Source organism: Dasypus novemcinctus, chromosome 11, assembly GCF_030445035.2.
Source record: "Dasypus novemcinctus isolate mDasNov1 chromosome 11, mDasNov1.1.hap2, whole genome shotgun sequence".
Lineage (NCBI taxonomy): Eukaryota > Metazoa > Chordata > Mammalia > Cingulata > Dasypodidae > Dasypus > Dasypus novemcinctus.
In genome coordinates this window covers 88,008,124-88,029,185 of record NC_080683.1, presented here as the reverse complement: position 1 = coordinate 88,029,185, position 21,062 = coordinate 88,008,124, and the positions used below count along the sequence as shown (strand labels likewise).

General features: G+C 41.5%; 1 protein-coding gene across 4 annotated transcripts in view; it reads left to right on the top strand.

The window, feature by feature from the left end:
- The window catches only part of FYN (FYN proto-oncogene, Src family tyrosine kinase), a 224,223-nt gene that overhangs the window by 73,800 nt on the left and 129,361 nt on the right, over positions 1 to 21,062 (top strand). For 3 of the 4 annotated variants that reach the window (XM_004461231.5, XM_004461227.5, XM_004461228.5), the window contains one exon: positions 18,459 to 18,528. The exons of the other annotated variant lie outside the window; for it this stretch is intronic. The gene's annotated coding sequence lies outside the window, so the exon portion shown is untranslated. The remainder of the gene's footprint in view (positions 1 to 18,458; positions 18,529 to 21,062) is intronic. 4 annotated transcript variants of the gene reach the window in all.

Genomic DNA, 21,062 nt, shown 5'->3' with positions numbered 1-21,062 from the left:
TGTTGAATTTTGGTATTCCAGAATTACTGAAACTGATTATTTCCCTAGCCAACAAATGTCTCTCCCTATGAATACTTATTCAGTTAAACTACATGCCTTATGAGTTTCCATTTATTCTGCTTCAGGGTGATGAGACAGGTGTTAGTGGAAAAATGCAGAACTCCCTTGAAAAGCCACGCAATATTAAATGTAATGCACTCTGTGTAGGGGGGCCTGCCTTGGTTGTGATTGAAACAGTTTGCCATGGAATGTCTAAATGCATTGCCGGTCAAACCCAGAGGACACTAAAATCCGCTGGTGGGAGGTACCTGCTGAGCCAGTAATTGAGGTGCTGAGCCATTGACTGAGGACCTACCCTATTGCCTCTAGAGGTGGGAGTATCCTTGGCCCACCTGCAGCACTCCAACTGATGCCACGCTTCCAGATCCCTCTGTTACCAAAGCAGAGTCTAATGGCCAAGAGCAGACATCCCCATACATGCATCTGTCACTGCACATGCAACCCTATCTGCTGTGGGGTCTTGACTTACTGTTATTTATTGGCCAGGGTCTTTTTACTATCTATGAAGCATTAGGGTTCATAAGGAAGAAAGATGGAGCAGCAGTTGTTGAGGAAATTTTTTAGATTAAAATTTTAATCTCTTCTTTCCCCTCAAATAGTTGAATTTAGCATTTACCCTTTACACTGACTCTGATGTAGCCCTCTTGACATCCCACCCCATCCTGAGAGGTTGTCAATACCTCACATTTGGTTTCCCATGAGAAGAGTTGTGAAGAGCACTGCAGGCCTGGGCAAGAGAGGGTTAAATCTGAAGATGGGTTTCTAGAAATTTCACGCAAAGCTTTGTGTCACTGCAAAATAACTCATTCATTAGAAATTCTGCTGCATCATCCTTGGAAACTAAAATCCCATTTTCATTTTGGTGGGTATTTTTGGAAATCAATGAATGGTATTAACTTAATCTCTAAAAACATGGAACAGTCCCATGACAGATTTAAGAAGCACGGTTGCAGTCGTTCTGTTTTAGATAATAGTAAATGCCTTATGCTCCCGGCTTGCTTTCTGTAAGTTTCCTTCCTCCCTTCACATTCCTTATCCCTTGGGCGAGTTGTGTCCGTCCCTCCTGGTGTGCTCCCACGCCCTGCTGGGAGAAGCCCGACTGCAGAGCCTCCCACAGGGCCCCCAGGAGCTGTAGGGCCTTATTTCTTCCACCCCCTGCTCTTCCCCACCCTGTGGTGAGATCTGAGCCTAATTTGCGGCTCTGCTAGGGTAGTAAGTCATTCCCTGAAAATTAGAGAGCATTTTACATTGCTTATTACAGATCATTAGTTGAAGCGCCACTAAACCCAAGGAATTCATTCTCTCATTGATGTTTGTTTAACTTCTATTAACTTTAATAACGTTGTTTAGAATCAAAGAACTAGAAGAAACCCATAAGAGTGGCTCCATTTGATCTTGCTTTACAAAGTGACTCAGATTCACAAACATCTTGAATGTAATTTTTACAACTCCTTTTTAAAAAGTAGAGCAATTACTGAATATATCATAGCGTGCTGGTGTCCTTCAGGATAAACCTTGACAGTTGCTATTTAGTGCAGTGCTCCCCACCCAGGTGGAAAGTTGTGAGCTTTGTATTTAGACAGGTATCAAGGTTGGGAATTTCAGCTGTGGCAACCAGCGCTGCACATTTCCAGTGTAGAGCTGGAGCGTTTGGGGATCAGCAGTAACAAGTTGCATCAGTGGAGAAGGAATGAGAGGAGGAAGGGTCCATACCTATTGTCAGCCCGGAGATAGAGTAAAGGAAATGGAGGTATACATTTCACCTGAGCCATTTATGCCCCGCCCTGCCTGTGTGGTTACAGGTAACATCACTGAAATCAAGAGTTGAGGGGTTGGGGGACTTTAACCCAGATATCTGTAAAATAGTCTGAACAGTCCATTTACCAATCCTTAGTATGGTAGAAGGCCCACAAAGAGTCTGAAGATGTTGCAGAAACAGGTATTTAGTAATGTGAACACTAAGAGTTAGAGCTTTGCTTTCCTTGTCAGTGTACATATTTGCACAGTGTTTATTTATTCACCTTAACGGCTCTTAAGGGGAAACGTCTTAGGACGTTTTAGGTCTCTGTTTTTTTTTCCTCCCAGCTCTTTCTCCTTCTCTCTTAAATGGGACATTATTTATACAGATGTTCCTGATGTTTGGAAAATGAGTTCAGTTTGGGAGAGAGACAGGAAATATTTGTGTGTTTATGTCTAATTTGGACACAATAGTTGGTATCCTTTCAATGCCATTAAGTCATTTTTAGCATGTTAAAATTTAGAAATCTTAGATTACCACTTAATTGTTAAAAAAAAAACCTTCCTAAAAAGAAGAAGGAAAAAAGTATAAGTTATTTTCATTAGATATTTGTAGTGCTGATCATAATTGAATTATTTCCCTAAGGACCGTCAGCTTCTCACCTAGGTTTGTCCTTGGAATGTTTCTGAAGTTTGCAAGAACTTTGTGTTCCATCTGCTTTTTCTGGGGTTGGGAAAAAAATGAGTGTTCATTTCTTTAATTGTCAGTGTATATATACTGAGGAAGAAAAATACAGAATATCCCTTAATCACTGAATCTCATTTCCAACCTTTTTTTTTCCCTTAAAGAATAAATATACAATATCCAAAGGAAGGAAGCAGTACCAGCTACTAACACGTAGAATCAGCTGGCATTGTGTAGATAAAAACAAGCCCAGAATGCATTCACTTATTCTTCACCACAGCTCTGTGAACTGGGTCAGGCTTATCCTTGTTTTACCAATGAGGTGGCTGGAGCCAGAGAGGTGAAGCTAGCCTTTCCAGGGGTCATAGATCAGAGAGGGTGAGAGCTAAGAGCCATGGCAGGACTGGGCAGTGGGAGGACTGAGGGCAGTGCTGCACAGTTACCGCCCAGACCTGGTGACCCCTGGATCTTGCTAGTGTGCGGGCGCCTAGGACCAGTGTCAGCCTGATGGCTCATTTGTTCCCAGAGACCCAATTTGATCCTCCAGCAGCACCTAAGGGTGCCTACAGCATGACAGGCAGTCAGTATTAGTTGAATGAATGTATTGTCAAAGCCCCACAGCATTACTTATTTAGTTATAATTCATCAACTCATCTTAGTGATGCTCTTTGCAGTGCTCAAACTATTCTGAAACCTCTTTGCAGGTGAGTTTAGAAATGTAAGTATTTTAAAAAATAACATTACCAGGATTTGCCACACTTTCCAGTGTGGTCAGAGGCTGCTAGTAGGCAGGGCCATCAGCAAGGCAAAGATACACAGTCCAAGTGCTTTGTATGCATTTTTACTTTGATTTAAATTTATCTTAAGTGGTTTTTATTTTTTTTTCTGACTTTATAATATACATATATTGTGGAAAATTTGATGAGCCATGCAGAAGAAAATAAAAATGCCTCTTGAGCACACTGTTTTGAGATGGGAATATTGAAACGTGGGTGTGTTCATTTCTCCTCTTTTGGGTGGGTGGGTGCATATGTATATATTGCTTTAACCTTATCCTGCATGTTTTGTTGAACATCAAATTGGCATCATTTTCCTTGGTGATTAAAGAATGTCTATGAAGTTTCCCATTATATGAACAAACTATTATTTATTTAACCATTCACAATCCTATTATTATGCAATTAAATTTTCTTATACTTGGTATTATTAATAACATGGTGGTAAAAATTCTGACAGCTAAATACTTGTCCACTTCCCTGATTCTTTTCTTTTTTAAGATTTGTTTTTACTTCCCCCCTGTCCCCCATCCCCCCATTGTTTGCGCTTGCAGTTTATTTTCTTTGTCTGTCTGTTGTATGCTTGTCTTCTTTTTAAGAGGCACCGGTAACTGAACCAGTGGCTCCCATGTGGAAGGGAGATACCCCATGTCTTGAGCCACCTCTGCTCCTGCTTGTTGTGTCTCTTATTGTGTTTCCTCATTGTGTCTCTTCATTGCATCATCTTGTTGCATCATCTTGTGTCAACTCACTGCGGCAGCCTGTCACGTCAGTTCGCTGTCTTGCTCATCTTCTTTAGGAGGCAACAGGATCCGAACCAAGGACTTTCTCAACTGCTGAGCCACATTTGCTTCCCCCCTGATAATTTTCAGTGAAAAGACCAATAGACTGTATAAGTAAAAATCTTAAATTTCTATACATCAAAAAATCCTATATAAAGTTAAAGGGAAAAAAAACCTTTGAAAAAATACTTGCCACAAATATGATTACAATTCTTAGCACTCCATGCCCCTGTTCCTTACACTCAGCCTAGCTTTTTTTCACATTTGTGTGACCAGGCACTTGTTCTGATTTCTTAACATTGTGCTAGTATCTCATTTGATTTAATGGAAATTCTTCCAGCTAATGTATAGTTCTTTGCTTGTGGCCTCCTTGATACTGTACAGCCATACCTACCATCCTCTACTGGAACTTCCCAAGGATTGTCTGACCCTGCTTATTACATCTGACTTTAAAAGTCCCTGAGTAACCTTTGTATGTTTCTCCTGGAAGCTACTTAAAAAAATAAGTACGTGAACAACAACAACAAACATACATAAATTCATTCTGCTAAGCACTGGGTTTTTTTTTTTTTAAGTGTGACATAGTCCTTGCCATTAAAAAACTCGCTACCACCTTGGAGACAAAGCAGCCAACATGGTAGGTAAAACCAGATACAAGAGTTGTTAAACCAAATTACTAGAAATTTCTATTTAATAAAACTTACCCTCCTTCCTTAGTTTACTACCGTTTTATTGTCCTGTGCATTCAACATTCCTTAAAAACCTAAATCTCTCTTCTCAGTACTCTCACCCATGAGGCAATTTGAATCAGTATGGTGCAGTTGTGTCATTAAAGGTTTACCCATATTGTTACCATCATGGCAGGATTTCTGTCTGCTTCATTCACTGTTCTAACCCCAGTTCTCAGAACAGGGTCCAGGGTATATTACCTCCCCAGTCAATATTTATCAAATGCACGAATAAAAAGCATGCTTTCTTTTTTCCTTCAGTGGGAGACTACCAATATACAGTTATTATATACTAACTTGACAATAAGTATAGTCAATTCAGAGGAGAGATTGGGGTGGGAAAGAATTCTAACCCAAATGTCAGACTATTGGGGATTCAAATCCTGGATCAACAGTTGCTTTGTAATCTTGGCCAAGTTAATTAATTTCTCCCAGACCAGATTTTTTTTTTTAAAAGATTATTTTATTTCTTTCTCCCCATCCCCCCCATTGTCTGCTCTCTGTGTCCATTCGCTGTGTGTTTTTCTGTGTCCGCTTGTATTATCAGGCAGGACTGGGAAACTGCATCTCTCTTTTGTTGCATCATCTTGCTGCATCAGCTCTCTGTTTGTGTGGCACCACTCCTGGGCAGGCTGCGCTTTTTTCACGCGGGGCGGCTCTCCTTGTGGGGGACACTCCTTGCGCATGGCATGGCACTCCTTGCATGCAGCAGCACTGCATATGGTCCAGCTCACCACACGGGTCAGGAGGCCCTGGATATAGAACCCTGGACCCTCCATATGGTAGGCAGATGCTCTCTCAGTTGAGCCAAGTCGCTTCCCTGTACTCAGATTCTTTAACCAAGAAGCAGGGATCACAGGACCTACTCCATTGGATTTTTAAGGATGACAAGATCACTTATGAAAGCTTACCAGTGCCTGGCATATAGTTAAGTGTTCAGTAAATGTTAAGTATTGCTCTTTATAAATGTTTCCTCCTTCCCTCTGATACCTTAATATTGTTAAACTGGAACATATTGTCAGGGACATAGAAATAGAAATTGATTCATAAAAAGGAGTATTATATAAGCTTTGGAGTCAGATGGACCTGGCTGTGCCACTTAAGTTTCTTAACTTCTCTGAGCTTTATCAGTTAAGGAAATATAAAGAAAATAATACCTATTGCATAGGATTACTGTGGGAATAAATGATATACTGCATACAAAGTGCCTAATATGTTCAATAAATGCATATTTCCACTCCTTTTTCTTGGTTCAATTACAACACCCTTCTGTTTGTATAATTTTACTACTGTGTCTCTCTCACTATAGTACGTTGTTCAATTTATTTTGATTGTGACTCACAGAATTTAATACATTTTATATCACAACCCATAAGACACGTGTGATTGAAAAAATATTTTTCACAAAATAATGCTTTTATATTATTGATTTTTTTTCCTCCCATTTCTTTTAAGAAAATGCTTACTTATTGAGTTTTGTGAGCCACTAAATTGATTACCAGACCATGAGTTAAAGGGCACTGCTCTAATGGGTTGTGCTGGTTTACCAGGTTAGAGTGAAATTGGCACCAGCTTTGGGACTTGCCTTTGATTGATTTCAGAGGCAGCCCCAGAAGCTCAGAACACATAAGGAGGAGTAAAAGAAGAGTAACGTGGACAACTTTCTGCAAACACATAGTGATTACCTTCGCCCGAGGGTCAGCACACTTTTTCTGCAAAGGGCCAGATAGTAAATATTTTCAGATTTTCGGGCCATGTGGTCCCTGTCACTACTCTTCAGCTCTGCTGTTGTAGAGGGGAAAGCAGGCACAGATAATACATAAATGAACAAGCATGGCTGGGTTCCAGTGAACCTTCATTATCAATGCTAAAATTTGAAATCTATATACTTTTCATATGTTATGAAACTTTCTTCTTTTGAATATTTTTCAATCATTTAAAAATGTAAAAACCATTCTTAGTCCATAGACTGTACAAAAACAGGCAGTGGGCTGGGTGTACGTTGCTGCCCTGCCCTAGCTGGCAGAGCCGAGTCATCTACTGAAAGGTTCTCACTGGATTGGTCTGGATGATGTTCTTCAGCCCACATACATTCTTAAGTAGCATATTTGACTCTTGTGATTTATCTATATAAATTCTCTGGCCATTCATGGTAAAAAAAAACTTCTTGGAAAAAAAAAAAGAAAATGTCATTTTCTTACCAGATAGAACTCTGACAGGGAATGAGAGGATCTTCTTAAAGGACCCACCGGGTCATAGTCTGTCAGACTATCAGTTTAAGAGTAGAATTAGCATCAGGAAGTCTGCACAGAAACCGTGGAGCTTGAACCTAAGAAGGGGTCTCCTTTGGGAAGTTAATGTCCAGGGAAGTAGAGTGGTCACAGAAAGGTCCAGGAGTTTCTCCTGGCAGATGGAGGGCAGGGACCCAGCCCCTGTGAGGTGAAGGTGGGCATGAGCTGAAGGGTGAGTGAGCGGCTTTCTTCAAAGAAGACCCACATCTTCCACAGTCCTCTTTCCTGATCCAGCATGAAGGCCACAGTGTGTGCCTCACAGGAAGTAGGAGATGAAGTCTCAGAATGTCTGTGTAAGGGTCCAGGTACCTCTCTGACCCGAGGGCCCAAGAGAACAAGGCGGCCTGAGAGAGCCTATACAGTTTCTACACGCCAAGGGTATCATTTCGATGACAGCTGGCACAGTTGTGTGGAGTGCATGCTTAATGATGACGGGCTCGCCCCCTCACAGACTCTCACCAGAAAAGGGAGATGCCAAGCAGAAGGCAAAGGCCAGGGTTCCCCAAGACTGGAGGGCAGAGGTCTCGCCATCAGTGTGATGCTGATTTGCTCTGAGGTTGGTTAGGGCTCCAGCCTGACTTCGTGGCCGTGGGTATTCCCAGTGGGGATCTAACACACCCTGGAAATCTACAAAGGCAAAAACGGTGGCCTCTGAGTTATTTTCAGTATTTTAGACCATCTGGTGGAAATACTATCTACCAGACTTCCCACAGCAAGGCTGCAAAAACATGCTCAGTTGTTCTTCCATTGGCAGGATTTAGGTGGGAAGGGAAATATACTGAGTGCCTACTGTGTGCCACAGAAGGAAAATACCCTTATCCCTAGTTCTTGCCCATCCAGAGATGTGACAAACAATAAACCAAGGCCCCAAGAAATTGTTTTTAATTGTTATGAAAAATTTGGATTGAATATCCAAATCTCTGTTTTAAAAAAATCAGTGAGATAAAATTTAAATTATTTGTATTATTTTATTTTGAAACTGTGTTTGCTTCATGACATCCTAACATATAATGATGAAATAGCTTTGTCATGGCAGTCATCCTAAATGAATAAAAATCTCAATTTAATGAAATGGTGCTTTTAAGCTTTTAGCAAAGCAGATTTTTTAATTATCTTACTTAAATTAAATTGCTGTGCTCTTTTGCTTTCAGTACTTATAAGAGCTCAGTTTTGCTTCTGGTTTCACTGCATTATCCACTGAGTTTTTTTTCCCTGAGTTTTTTTTTTTTTTTATTAGTTAAAGTATAGCATTCATACAGAAAAGTGTGCAATTTGTTAAGTGCACTGATAATGAACTTTCACAAAGTAAACTCTCTTGTGTAACTAGCAGCCAGATTGAGAAGGAACATCACCCAAACACCAGAAGCTCCTCAGATCTCCTTCCCATCGCTAGCAGCCCCACCTCCCACCTACTGATTTCTAACAGTAAAATCCATTGGTTTTGTGTATTTTAAAACCTTATCTAGGGAGTAGATGTGACTTGAGCAGTTGAGTGCTCATCTCCCACATGGAAGGTCCTGGTTCAGATCCCAGTGCCTCCTAAAAAAACAAAAACGAACAACAAGCAAAACAAAAAACCCAACTCAGGGAAACCAGTATGGCACAGTGGTTGAGCGCCGGCTTCCCACGTTCAAGGTCCTGGATTCAATCCCCTGCCCCGAGTACCTGAAAAAAAAAAAAAGAACTTTATCTGAAAAATTCATACACATGTACTCTTTTGTGTTTGGCATCTTTCACTTAACATTATACTTGGGAGCTTCATCCATACTGTTATAAAGTATAGTTTTTGTTCTCTTGGATGTATAATATTCTACTGTATAACTCTACCAAAATTTATTTATTTGTTTTGTAGGGGAAATGTAGAGTTCTTTCCAATTCAGGGCTATTACAAATAGCGCTGCTAGAAGCATTCATTCTTGGACATGCCAATGGGTGAGCATGTGTCAGCATTGCTGTAGGAGGGATACCTAGATGACAAGCTCCTGGGTCATAGGCTATGTGTAGGTGTCCAGCTTTAGTGGATCCCGCCAGTTTTCCAAAGTGGCACTCCCACCAGCAACATATGAGAAATTCCCGTCGCTCCATATCCTTTCCAGAACTTAGTATTCTTTGTTGTTTTAACCAGTCTGGCATGTGTAGTGATAATGCATTATGGTTTTAATTTGCTTTGTGTGTGTGTGAAATAACTTGTGAAGTATTTGCCGTCTCTTTACCTCTTTACTTGGTTGTCTGCCTTTTGCTTATTGATTTGTAGTTCTTTGTCAGATATATGCATTGTAGTTATCTTCTCCACTCTCTGGGTTGCCTTTTGGTTCTTTTGATGTCATCTGATGAACAGGCATTCTTAATTTTAACGTAGTGCAAATTGTCATACTTTTCCTGTGTGGTTAACACTCTTTTTTGTTGTGTTTTTTTGTTGTTGTTGTTGCTGTTTTGTAATTTTTGTAAATCCCAAGGTCATGGGATAGTCTCTTTCTCTTCTAAAACTTTTATTATTTTTATCTTTCAGGTTTAGATCTGCCAGTACATCTGGAAATGATTTTTGCATGGTGTAAGGTTGGGGTTGAGGTTCATTTTTCATATTGATACGCAGTGAACTCAGCATCATTGATCAAACTGCAGTGTTGTCTTTGCCATAAATTAGGTGACCGTGTTGGTCTCCTCTCTTCAACTGATCTATTTGACTATCCTTAATTATGATAATTTTATAATGACTCTTGGTAGCTTGTAGAGTAAGTCTTCCAGCTTTGTTTGATTTTTGACCCTTTGCATTTCCATAAAATATTAGAATCTATTGGCCAATATGCACCCAGAATGCGGTAGGGTTTTTTTAAATTGAAGTTGCATTGAAGATACAATTTGGAGGGTAACTGACAACTTTAAAATATTGAGATGACTTGTCTGTGAACTTGGCATAACCCTCTATTTAGGTCTTTAATTTTTCTCAATATTGCTATATAGGTTTCAGAGAAAAGAAAGATCTTATGTGTCTTTTGCTGGACTTATTCCTGGGTATTTGATATTTTTTGGTAGAGATTCGTTTTGATGAAATAAAAGCAGAGGAGAGGAGGAAAGCGTCTCCTAAATTTTCTGCTTACACCTTTAAGGAATTTTCCCAAGTTTACCAAGTTTGGCAGGACTGAGATTTAAATCCATATTTCAGTGGACTCCAAATCAGACCTGGGCAAATAAGTCAGTTATCACTTCAAAAACGTGTTGAAGTGGTTTAAAATATGGGGTCATTAGGGGTGAAGAAAACAAGTCCTTGGTAGAGAAAAGGTAGAGAGGGGTTTGCCAGCAGCATTGACACATTGAGACCCCTCAGCACAGTCTGGATTGGAAGAGAGGCAGGATTCAGACATAGGATGAAGGCAAGGGACTAGAGTAGGAATTTTCAGAGCATCCTGAGAACATTAGAGTTCCCCAGAAGTGAGGAAGGGGCCAGAAGAATGGTCAAGTGGTGGTGCCCCTTTGAACCCGAGCTGTTCTGTAACACTTTGATCTCACATGCTAGCGTGGACCATAGCCTTTTTAAAAACCAAATGCAATTCACAACTATTACTATACACTTATTGTTTATGTACATTTGTGTGGGGGGGATATATTTCAATAAATTAGTTTTTTAAAAACTGTATGCAAAAGGTGCTGTGACTAAAATCACCAGACTAAGTATTCTTTAACGTTCCATTTAGCTCTGAGATTCCAGAATTCTGATCTTGTAGCCAATAACACTCCAGGGACTCTGCAAAATCATTATCAGCCTTGATCTTGGCATCATTGTGATGCTGTGTGTGATTCATGGGCCTTCCCAGGAGCCACTCCAGAAAGTTCATTTGGAGGGTCTTAGTGGTAATCTGGTCTGAAGAGAGCTAAGGGCTTGTCCAGAGCTGCACCTGCATCATATAGCTAAGCTGTAGTTCGATTCAGACTGTGGACTGCAGATCCCTAGAAATAATTTAAAAGGCCAAGTCAAAACTAATGCTAAGTACACTAGAAAAGCAGAGTTCTAAAATTTTATTTTACTTTATTGTATTTTCACCTGATACATAAGTGATAGGATCAGCTGACAGAAACGCATTACCAGAAAGGAAGTGATTATTATAAATAATAATATTCTTTGTTCTCATGAGTTTTACAGAAACAAATCTCTTTCATCTTTCCTGACAGCTAATAATTCCAATGGCATTTATTTAGTTAATTTCATCCCCAAACATATGGGATACCTCTGCCTAAGTGCTTAAGCATAGTAATAATAATTGTAATGGCATGCATTAATGTCTCACTACTATTCCTAGTTCTTGGAGGTTGATGGAGATTACAGGAAGCCTAAGGAACACACACACACACACACACACCCCACCCCCCACCCCCCAAACCACTGCAGCCACCCCTTTGCATCACTCAGCGCAGCCATTTGTGCCAAAGATCTCAGCATGTATGCCTCTCTAGTTCAGCTTCTGAGCCTCAGGCTAGTCTCTGCTCCCACAGATTTTGGGAGCCTTACATCCAGTCTCTCAGGTAGCTGGGGATAAACTCATTTGCTGTTTTTTGTTTTGTTTTGTTTTTTTCCATACCTTCCTCAGCAGTGAATCTCCTCTGATGCCCTTTTAATTCTGGCAATAGCTGATGAAAAAGAGCAGCCAGCTTTTTGTAGCTTGACCTTCCTGCCCTCTGTTCTGTGGTCAGTAATTCTTTTCTGCTGTTCAAGTGCCTGGTCACTTCTTCCTTCCCCATCTATTTTTTTCTATCTCTCCTCCTCTTCCTCTTCTCTCTGCTGTTTATTCCCACCCCAACAAATGATAAAACAAACAATAACCACAATTTTGCTTGAGTCTGCCCAACTTGTCAGCCTAAGGCCGAAGAATCATTAGGGCCTCTGCAGGGAGGGAAAGCAGATGGGTCGGTGGTGCCTTCTCAAAGCTTCCCCTCCTGCCCTGGCCCATGCATGGGGAGGGCAAGCCATAGCCAGTCAAAAAGTAGGCTCGGTTTCCTAGGGAACCCTGTCTTTTCTGGTTCCCATCCTCCTCTCTGGCAGTTGAGCTTTGTTTGTGTGCTTGCTTGTTTAATGTATTATCCCACCATTTGGAGCTCTTTAATTTTTCAGAGAGTTGACTTTGGGCTTGCAGAGAATATTGTAAGCATGGGAGGATTCAGGACTGTGCTTTAACTCTTTTGTTATCTGTGTGCAAAACTACCCAGCTGTATGTAACACTACACAGGGCAGCCTTAGCTACAAGAGAGCTGGGGAGGGGAGCATTCTCCCTGCCCACTAACCCCCTTCTTTTTTTGAAAATAAGATTCAACCAAGAGTCACACAGCTGTTCCTTAGCAAGTGGACTCTGAAAGTATATGCTAGCTGTATTTTCAACCTACACAGTCTAGAAGAAGACATGGAATCCTGATTACAAGGTGAACTAAAAAGGATAAAGCCCTTTGAATGCATAAACGTGCCTCCTCTCTACCAGGCATTGAGCCAGAAAAGGTGCCAGCAGTTCAAAGCTAAATTAAGACTAGACTCCCACCCTCAAGTAGCTGCCTATTTTCCCTTGGAGCAAATAGAGTGTGATAAATTCTATAGTAGAAGAATAAATAGAGATAGATTAACTCCAGTGGAGGAAACTAGGCAAAAAATTTAGGGGAGGATTTACATTCGAGTTGGGCCTGAGAGGCAGGTTGGTTCTGCTTTCTCAAGATAGAAGTATAAGAGCTCGAATGAGGGAAGACACAGGGCAGTGAAAGTCTGGAGGAAGGAAACGTGCTGAGAACAGCAAGTGCTCTTGCAAGGCTTGTGGTGAGGGAGGAAGAGAAGGAGGAGAAGACTGATGAGGTGGGTTTGGAATGGTGATGGCGGCTCTGAGGACAGAGCTAAAGAGCTTGGGCTTGACTATGTAAGCCAGTGTTTTTTCTAGCAGTATCACCAAACCTTGAGGTTTCTAAGAGGAGGCTCAGAGGCATGCCTGCGCAGAGCTCCAGTGCCCCAGCCATCTTCCCCTGACTCTAGAAGAGGGAACACCTCCTCTCTCATCCATTTTGATAACTGGGAAATTGTGTTTCTTTTGAAGAAACACTTAAGAAAAACCGAAACCCACTGACACTTGCAAAAGAGAGCCATTCATTTATTCTATCAGTCAACAAATAATTATTGAGTGCTTACTATGTATCAGGTCCTAGGTAGCATCTACTGAAAAAAAAAAAAAAAAAAAACCACTGGAGGTTTTTTAACTGGTCATTGGCAAGGTAGCAAGAGTACTGTGTCAGCAACCTGAGTTATAGTCATGTCTCTGCTACATTGAGCAAGTCTCTTGGCCTCTCTGGGCTCAGTTTCCTCACCTGGAAAGTGCAGGGGCTGGACTAGATTGCCAAGTGCATCCAGCTGAGAGACTCTGGGAGGACCTGATCAGTGCTGTAATCCAGTCAGTCATGTGTGTTGATAGAGTGGAGAAGGGAGAGACCAGAGGTGGAGAGGTCATTTGGAAGGGGACAAGAGCTTCTGTGAGGCATTTGGAGAGTCAGAGTGAGGCCATTCATTTATTCATTCAACAAACAATTCATACTCAATGCCAGGCCCTCTGCAAAGCATTGGGAATGTAATGGTGACCCAAACAAAGGCCATTTTCTGACTAGGGGAGAAACTGGAAACATGAGGGACAGGTCATATACATCCAAAACTGTGGAAATATATGACATGCCTACCAAAAGAAAGCAAAAAACTTTTGAGAGAAAAAAGAGGCCTGAGAGATAGAACCTAGGAATACTATGTGGAGAACCAACTAGTGTTCCCCTGCTTGAGAGAAAGCAGGTGCTTCAGCAAGCCAACACAACAAGCCCAATCCCAGAAATATCCTTTTGTGGCTAAGACGTGACACACCAAAAAGATAATGCCAGTTTAGACACTTGGTTCTCTGCGTCTACGTCACTCCTGTGTATGAAGCAAAATTACACCGAAACTATGTATGGTTTTGTATCTTAGCTGGTCTATTTGATTTCCTCAGAAAGATGTTTAATAAGTACTGATCACGTAAAAAATGGTATGGAGTATTGCCTAAACTGCCTGGTCCTCCCAGACCAGATGGCTCTCTCTTTTTTTCCTTTTCCACAATTAATTGGAACAGATTCTGAGTGCCTCAAGCTTTTCCTTATTTACCCTTTAGTAATTACATGTCGCAGGTTGCCTTCCCTATTAGAGTCTGAGGCTGAGCAATTAGTCTCCCATTGTCTTTGCAGGAAATGACATCCGTGGGACTTCTGGGGAAAGCAACCATTGACCACTCCAGTTAAATCATTTGCAGAGTGTTAGGCATTTCCTCTGGGGGTCCTAGCCTGGCTGATTTAGAATGCTTTTTGAAATGTGCAAAGTGAACAATGGTATGGTTGTCAGGACCGGAAATGCTACTGGGTCAGTTCCCTGAACTGTTACTCTGGTCTCTCCATACACTGACTTGTCTGGATTCTTGAGTATGTGGCTGAGCCCAGTGCTCTGCATTTTGTCCCTTTTGTAATGCTTCATGGGGACTGAATCAGTCAGCATGCTTTCTGGCTACAGGTCACTGAAAACCCTCGGAAGTCTGGAGGTGTGGCAGACGTCAGGGTGCCTTAATGCAGCAACACCTCTTTTCACCGTGTTCCTTTCTGTCTCTGGCCTCCTCTCTCACCAGCTCTCTCCTTGGGTGGGAGCAAAATAACTCGGGGAGTTCTGGGTATCACATCCCACACAACAACATTCTGAAGGATGGAATTTCTCCCCAAAAACCATGGTTCACATCTCCTTGGCCTGAACTGTGTCACGTGCCTATTCTGTAACCAGTCACTGGCCAGGGGACTGGGTTTCCCTTAGATTGGTACATCTCAAGCAGATCATCTGGGGATCTTGTGAAATGAAGATCAGATTCAGGAGGTCTGAGGTGGGTTGTCAGGGTCTGCATTTTGAGGAAGTTCCAGGGTACTACTGCAAAGCCTTAAACCAGCTTGGGGTCCTGTCACCTGCGCACGAAGCTCTGTGGCCGACACTCCTGGGGACTCCATTAGGAAGAAGGAATGGCCCTGTGTGAATGAGAACTGAGTTAGATACTTGTTCCCAGCATGTAATGAGGAAATCACCTTTAAACCAAGAACCACATAACTGCTTGTGGTGTGTATTAGAAGCAAAAATGCATGCAGTGCTACATATTGTTCATGATGACGGATACATTGTAATTCTTGAAACGCGAGATGAAACAGTCCTGCTGTCCTCTTCATTATCATTCTGCTATTTTTATTAGTAATTAATACCATATATCTGGTGCCTCTCAAAAGGAACAAATTCAGACTAAATGGATTAAATGTCATTAAGCATAGAAAGAGTATGCCAAGTCCAGCCTTTGTTCTCTGAGTGGCTGTCTCATCAGTCTTAGTTATTGGGGAGGGTGAGAGTACATCCCTGTTTGTCCTAAGAGTCACTTGACATGATATCGGGCTTGAAAATGCTGCCCAATGGTGAATTTCTGCCAAAGCAAAGATCACAATGCCTTTATGAGTGGGTTTTGGTGGAGAAAATCATTATGCTGTCTTTGTTTCAAAATGAAACTATTCTGGGTGTTTTTGTTTTTGTTTTGTCTTCTTGGCATTGGCAAAAAAAACAAAAAACAAAAAAATCCCAATGCATTGGAGTCCTTAGCTACAGCTATTTAGGAAATAGGCTGATAAAGATAAAGGACCAGTGTCTGTCCTGAAGCTGAGCCCTCACAGACTTAGTGGAATTCGGAGTGAAGTATGAGGCCAGGCTTTGAGTAGACCTTCCTGGAATAGCCACTTTGGTAGTGTCCATCTGCAACCTCATCTGCAAGACAGCATCACTCAGGCAGGTACACTCTGGGGAGGTGGAATTTCATTGCTCTGTCTCCCCTGTAAGCATGGGCATCTGTAAGATGGACAGGAAGCACTGGTACCTGGGGCAGTATCTGTCAGAGGCCAGAGCAACTCTAACTGGCCTCACTAACGTGTGCCACCAAGCCACCCATTCTTAAGAAATCCCTGGCTATTCCTTGTCTATGCAAAGGCCCTCGGATACTCTGGGCTAGCTGGGAAAAGTTGCTAAACTTTAAGCTCCATGAAAGCAGGAATTGTGTATTGATGGGATGATTGAAAGGCGAGATCTGTTCCCAGGAGATCTGTCAGCCAGCCACATGAACTGAGTAGTCACTCCCCAAAAAGAAGAAAGAGAAGAGAACATTTTGTTGCCTAACTTATGTATGTTATCATCTGTATGTAGAATGTTTTATGTGTCCCTTTTACATATTTTGGACTTCATAGGCTGCCAAAGGCAGATAAGATAATATATTCATATTACCTGTGCGTGGGAAAGATAGCAAGATTGCACTGTTATTCACTGATTGATTCAAATAATCCTTACTGGGTAAGGGGCAAGGCATTTTTAGCCACTGAGGAATAAAAAGATGGAGAAAACAAGAAAAACAAAGAAGAATAAGATAATACCAAATTAAGAAAATGAATGTAGAAATGTCCCAGAAAGGAAATGAGAGTTGAGATAGGCCTTAAAACTGGGGCCCTTGACCAGGGGTCCACAGACAGAATTCAAGGAGGTCTATAAACATGAATGGAAAAATATTGCCTCCTTATTTTCACTAACCCTTGACAGAAATGTAACATTTCCTTCCGTTATGAACAGAGCATTAGCTATTTTTCAGCAATAGAAATTATGGATATTTTCATCACATTACTGTTTTTTATATCCAGAAATATCATTGATGCTGAACACTCCTTCAGAATTGCAGTAGTTATCTGACTTAGACCAGATCTTATCAAAAGAAGCACATTTGTTACTATCTATCACAATTTTGTTACTAATAACCATATCAATATAATTTGCTTCTTTTGAATCCTATGCCTTCCATGTATTAATTTCAAGCACTTAAAAATATTCTAAGAAATGTGTCCCTGGATTGCTGTGCACAACAGCCTGCCTCGGAAGAGCCCGCGTGCCTGGTGGCCAGAGGCAGGGCAGACTCGGGTGACTGGGCTCTGCAGCTCCTGAGGGGAAGGTATGGAAATAAAGCCCACGTGAGCTTGTGTGCAAGGCTGACGTCATCTCACCCATCAATTCGTAGGTGATGGGAAGCTGTGGAAGGTGGCTTCTTGGGGAAGAATGGGCTTTAAGTTGTGTTTTGGAAGGATTTGCAGTGTCATGAGAGCTGGAGTGGAAGGGAAAATTCTATAGGCTGGGAGAAGGGTTTCTGCAAGGAATGATGCAGACCAGATTGGGTGTAATGATGGGAACAGAGAGAAGGTGGTGAGTTCCAGTCACTGTGGAAATAGGAGGACAGTTTTGGGCCAAGATTTGCAGCGGGAGGTGAGTAGGGTTTCAAGCTGATGTCAAGGAGAAGGATAATAATAGCCGAGGACTCTTGAATCTTTACCATGTGCCAGGGCTGCGTTTAACCCTTTATATGCATTAGATCATTAAATCCTTAAAACAACCCTATGAGGTTAGTACTAGAATCTCCATTTTGTAGATAGTGAAATGAAACTTAACAAAAGAAAGGTCAGGGAAAAGTGCTAGCTGGGCAGAAGGGAGGGTGTTAAATAAAAGAACTAGGAGGAGGAATTGGTTTGGAAAAGGAATGTTTAAAACTCAATTTTAAATGTTTTTGCTTTGTTCTCGGGACTGCACTTATTTAAAAGAACTTTTTTTTAAAAAAATCACATAAGCTATTTGTGAGCGCAGTTTCGGTTTGCCTTAGTTCCCTCAGGCTGCCATAACAAAATACCACAAACCCAGCGGCTTAAAACAACGGCAATCTATTATCTCACAGTTCTGGAGGCTAAAAGTCCACAACTAAGGTTTGGGCAGGGCTGCACTGCCTCTGAATTCTCTAGGAAGAAATCTGTTCCTGCTTCTGGCAGTAGCCACTGCCAGAAAATCCACGGCCGTCTCGGCTCGGTCATGGCATGGCATTCTCCCTGCTGTCTGTCTGTCTGTGTGTCCCTTCTTCACTTCTTATAAGGACACTGATCATATTGGATTAAGGGCCTGCCCTGCCCCACTATTGCCTTATTTTAACTTGCCTAATTGTATCTCTAGTGATGTATTTCCAAATAAGCTCACATTCTGAGGTCCTGGGAATTAGTATCTTTTGGGGAGACACAATTCAACCCCTTAGCACTGGTTTATTTCACTGTCCAGGTTTTTTTAATTGATAAGTTTGCACTGAGGTAATTTGTAAATTGGTTTCCTCTTCCTGTGAAAAACAAAGAATGTAGTAGTAAGAAAGAGTTTGGTACATTGATGGGTGCCCAAAACAAAGGGAAGAGGTAGTTGTTTCCAGAAAAGAAACAACAATATACATTAAATTATTTCTGTTTAATGATGCACTTTTTTTTCTTGCTGTGGTACTGTTTTTCAGGACCAGTCCTACAGCTGTTTTAGAAGACATGTGGTGTATATAAAGTTTGTGATAGTTGGGAGAAATTTTGGTAAGTGTTGCTGCATTTATTTCTAATACCTTTTGTTGCAAAATGGTGCTCATGAAGAAAAGCAGCTGCCTGCTCTGTGCATTGTTTAAATCTGCACTAAGACAAAATCAAATTTTATAATTAAATGTAATATTGTATTGGTGTTTTCTGACAGTATGACAGTTTTTCTTGTTATTGCTGATGTTAAGTAACGTGGGGTTTTCTAAGATTATAATAAGTGTAGATTTAGGAGAGCTTCTGGATAAAGGGTAAAGGATGCTCTTGGCAGTTTAATTTACATTCTAAGCCCTATGTAAGATAAGAGTAATACACTTGCAGACCAAAGGAATAAAATAAAAGTCTCCATCGCAAAGAAATCCTAATGGTCTATATGTCGAAAGGATAGAGAAGCAGGCAGTTAGCTGCTCGGGGATTGGGAAATTAAAGGGAGTTAAAAATCCAGCAAGTCTGGGAACCAGCCCCAAGACTAGCTAATAGTAGCTTGTAAGACCAAGAACATTAAACTCCGCAACCACTCCAAAGACCTTTCTAGCAGTGGTAGAGTTCAGCCTTTGGGGTCAGGAGACCTAGGTTAAAATTTGTTTGACAGTTAATGGTTATCACTTAACCTCTCTGAGCCACAATTTCCTCACCTATGAAATGATGTTTTTAATGTTACACCTCATAGGGCTGCTGTGAGAATAAAATGAGCTAGATAGTGCTGACTGGCACCCTGTGGGTGTTCGGTAATTCACTTATTCCTAGTAACAGAACAGCTCTGTTTGGAGACTGGATTTTGCCGTTGAGATCAAGCGAAGAGCCCAGGAGAGCTGGATAGGCTGGTCACGCCCCGTTTGATGTCCCAGGGCGCATCACAGCTGGTCACCACATCCATCCTCTAACCTTCACCCCACACTTAGCTGTGGGATCTCCCTGTTGGCCCGCTGCACTACTTTAACTTTCCTTCTTGCCATGCCACCCACCAAGTGAGGCCTCTTTGATTGAGCTTTGTTCTGTTTTAGAGTTAATGTTATTTTGAACCAAATTAACCTGAAGAAAAAGAATGGTGGGGGTAGATGGTATTCACAGTTTGGGCCTCAATTAAAGTGTTTAGGTTTTTATTTCTAAATGTTTCTTTTGCTCCCCCCCCCCCCGCCCCTCCCCATGCTTATTATGTAGCCTTCACAGAGATCCAGTTATTGGACTGAATGTTTTGAGCTCTAACTAAAAGGATTTGGCTTTGAGGTGGGACCCTTACCTCTGCTTGGGGAAAAATTGAGTGAAAATGGGCCAGTGTTTTAAGTCTTGTGACTGTAGGTGACCAAGCCCCAGCTTCATGGAATTGAAGAGAGACATGCTTTTAAGGATTATCTGACCCAGTTTCCCACCGAGTGTCCCCCAAAACCTCTTCTACAGTATCTCTGATACAGGAGAACTGAAAATCTCTCAGAGATGAGGAGCTGGGTACTGTTCAGGCAGCTTGCTCCAATTAAAACAAAAAAATTAGGGGCCATGGAGAAATTTTGCGGGATGATAAAACTGCTTGATACCTCAGTTGTGGTAGTATTTACACAACTGCATGCTTTTGTGAAAACTTACAAAACTGTACTCTAAAAAGTGTGCATTTTGCTGTATGTAAATTAATCCTATGGAAAAATAAGAAAGCTGGATAATTAGCTCACATTGTTGAAAAGAGAGAGGAGAAGAAGGAAAAGAAGAAGGAAGGGAAAAGAAAGGGGAAGGGAAGGGAGCAGAGAGGAGGGGAAAAGTGGAAGAGGGGAGGGGGAAAAAAAAGCAGTGTTTTCCTATGGTGAGTGACTGTATGCCCTCTGTAAGACAGGGACTTAGTGCCTGAAGAGCACCTGCATATGTGACAAGTTTTTATTGAATGACCCACTGTTCCTGGTCACTTTCTAAGTGGGCAAACACATGTTCATTCACTTTCCCACACACCAGCCTTCCAGGTGTCTGAAGTTGGCATCCCTTCCTCATTAATCATCACTTATCTGGGCTAAACTTATTTTCTTCAGTTCTTTTCACTCTTTACCCTCTGGTGTTATTTTTGTATCACTCCTGTTTTAGTTTCTTGGTTGCTAAAGTAAATACCGTGCAATAGGTTAGCTTAACAATGGAAATTTATTGGTTCACGGTTTTGAGGCTGGGAGAAATAAAATACCAAGATGATGCTTTCTTCCAGAAAACTGTGGCATTCTGGGGCTGGCTGCCAGAGATCCTTGGTCCTTGATTTTTCTATCACGTGGCTGTGCACATGGTGGCCTCTCCTGACTTCTCGGTTAATTGACTTCCACTCTCTTCCCGTGATTTTCTCTGTGTGTGTGCCTGAATTTTATTCCGATTATAAAGGACTCCAGTGATAAGATTAAGACCCATCCTAATTTAGCTGGGCCACACCTTAACTGAAGTAAATTCATCAAAAGGTCCTGTTTTATGGGTTCACATTCACAGGAATGGATGAGTTTAAGAACATATTTTTTTCTAGGATATATAGCCCCAAGCCACCTTCCTACCCATCCAGTGCCCCTCCTTGAGGAAGC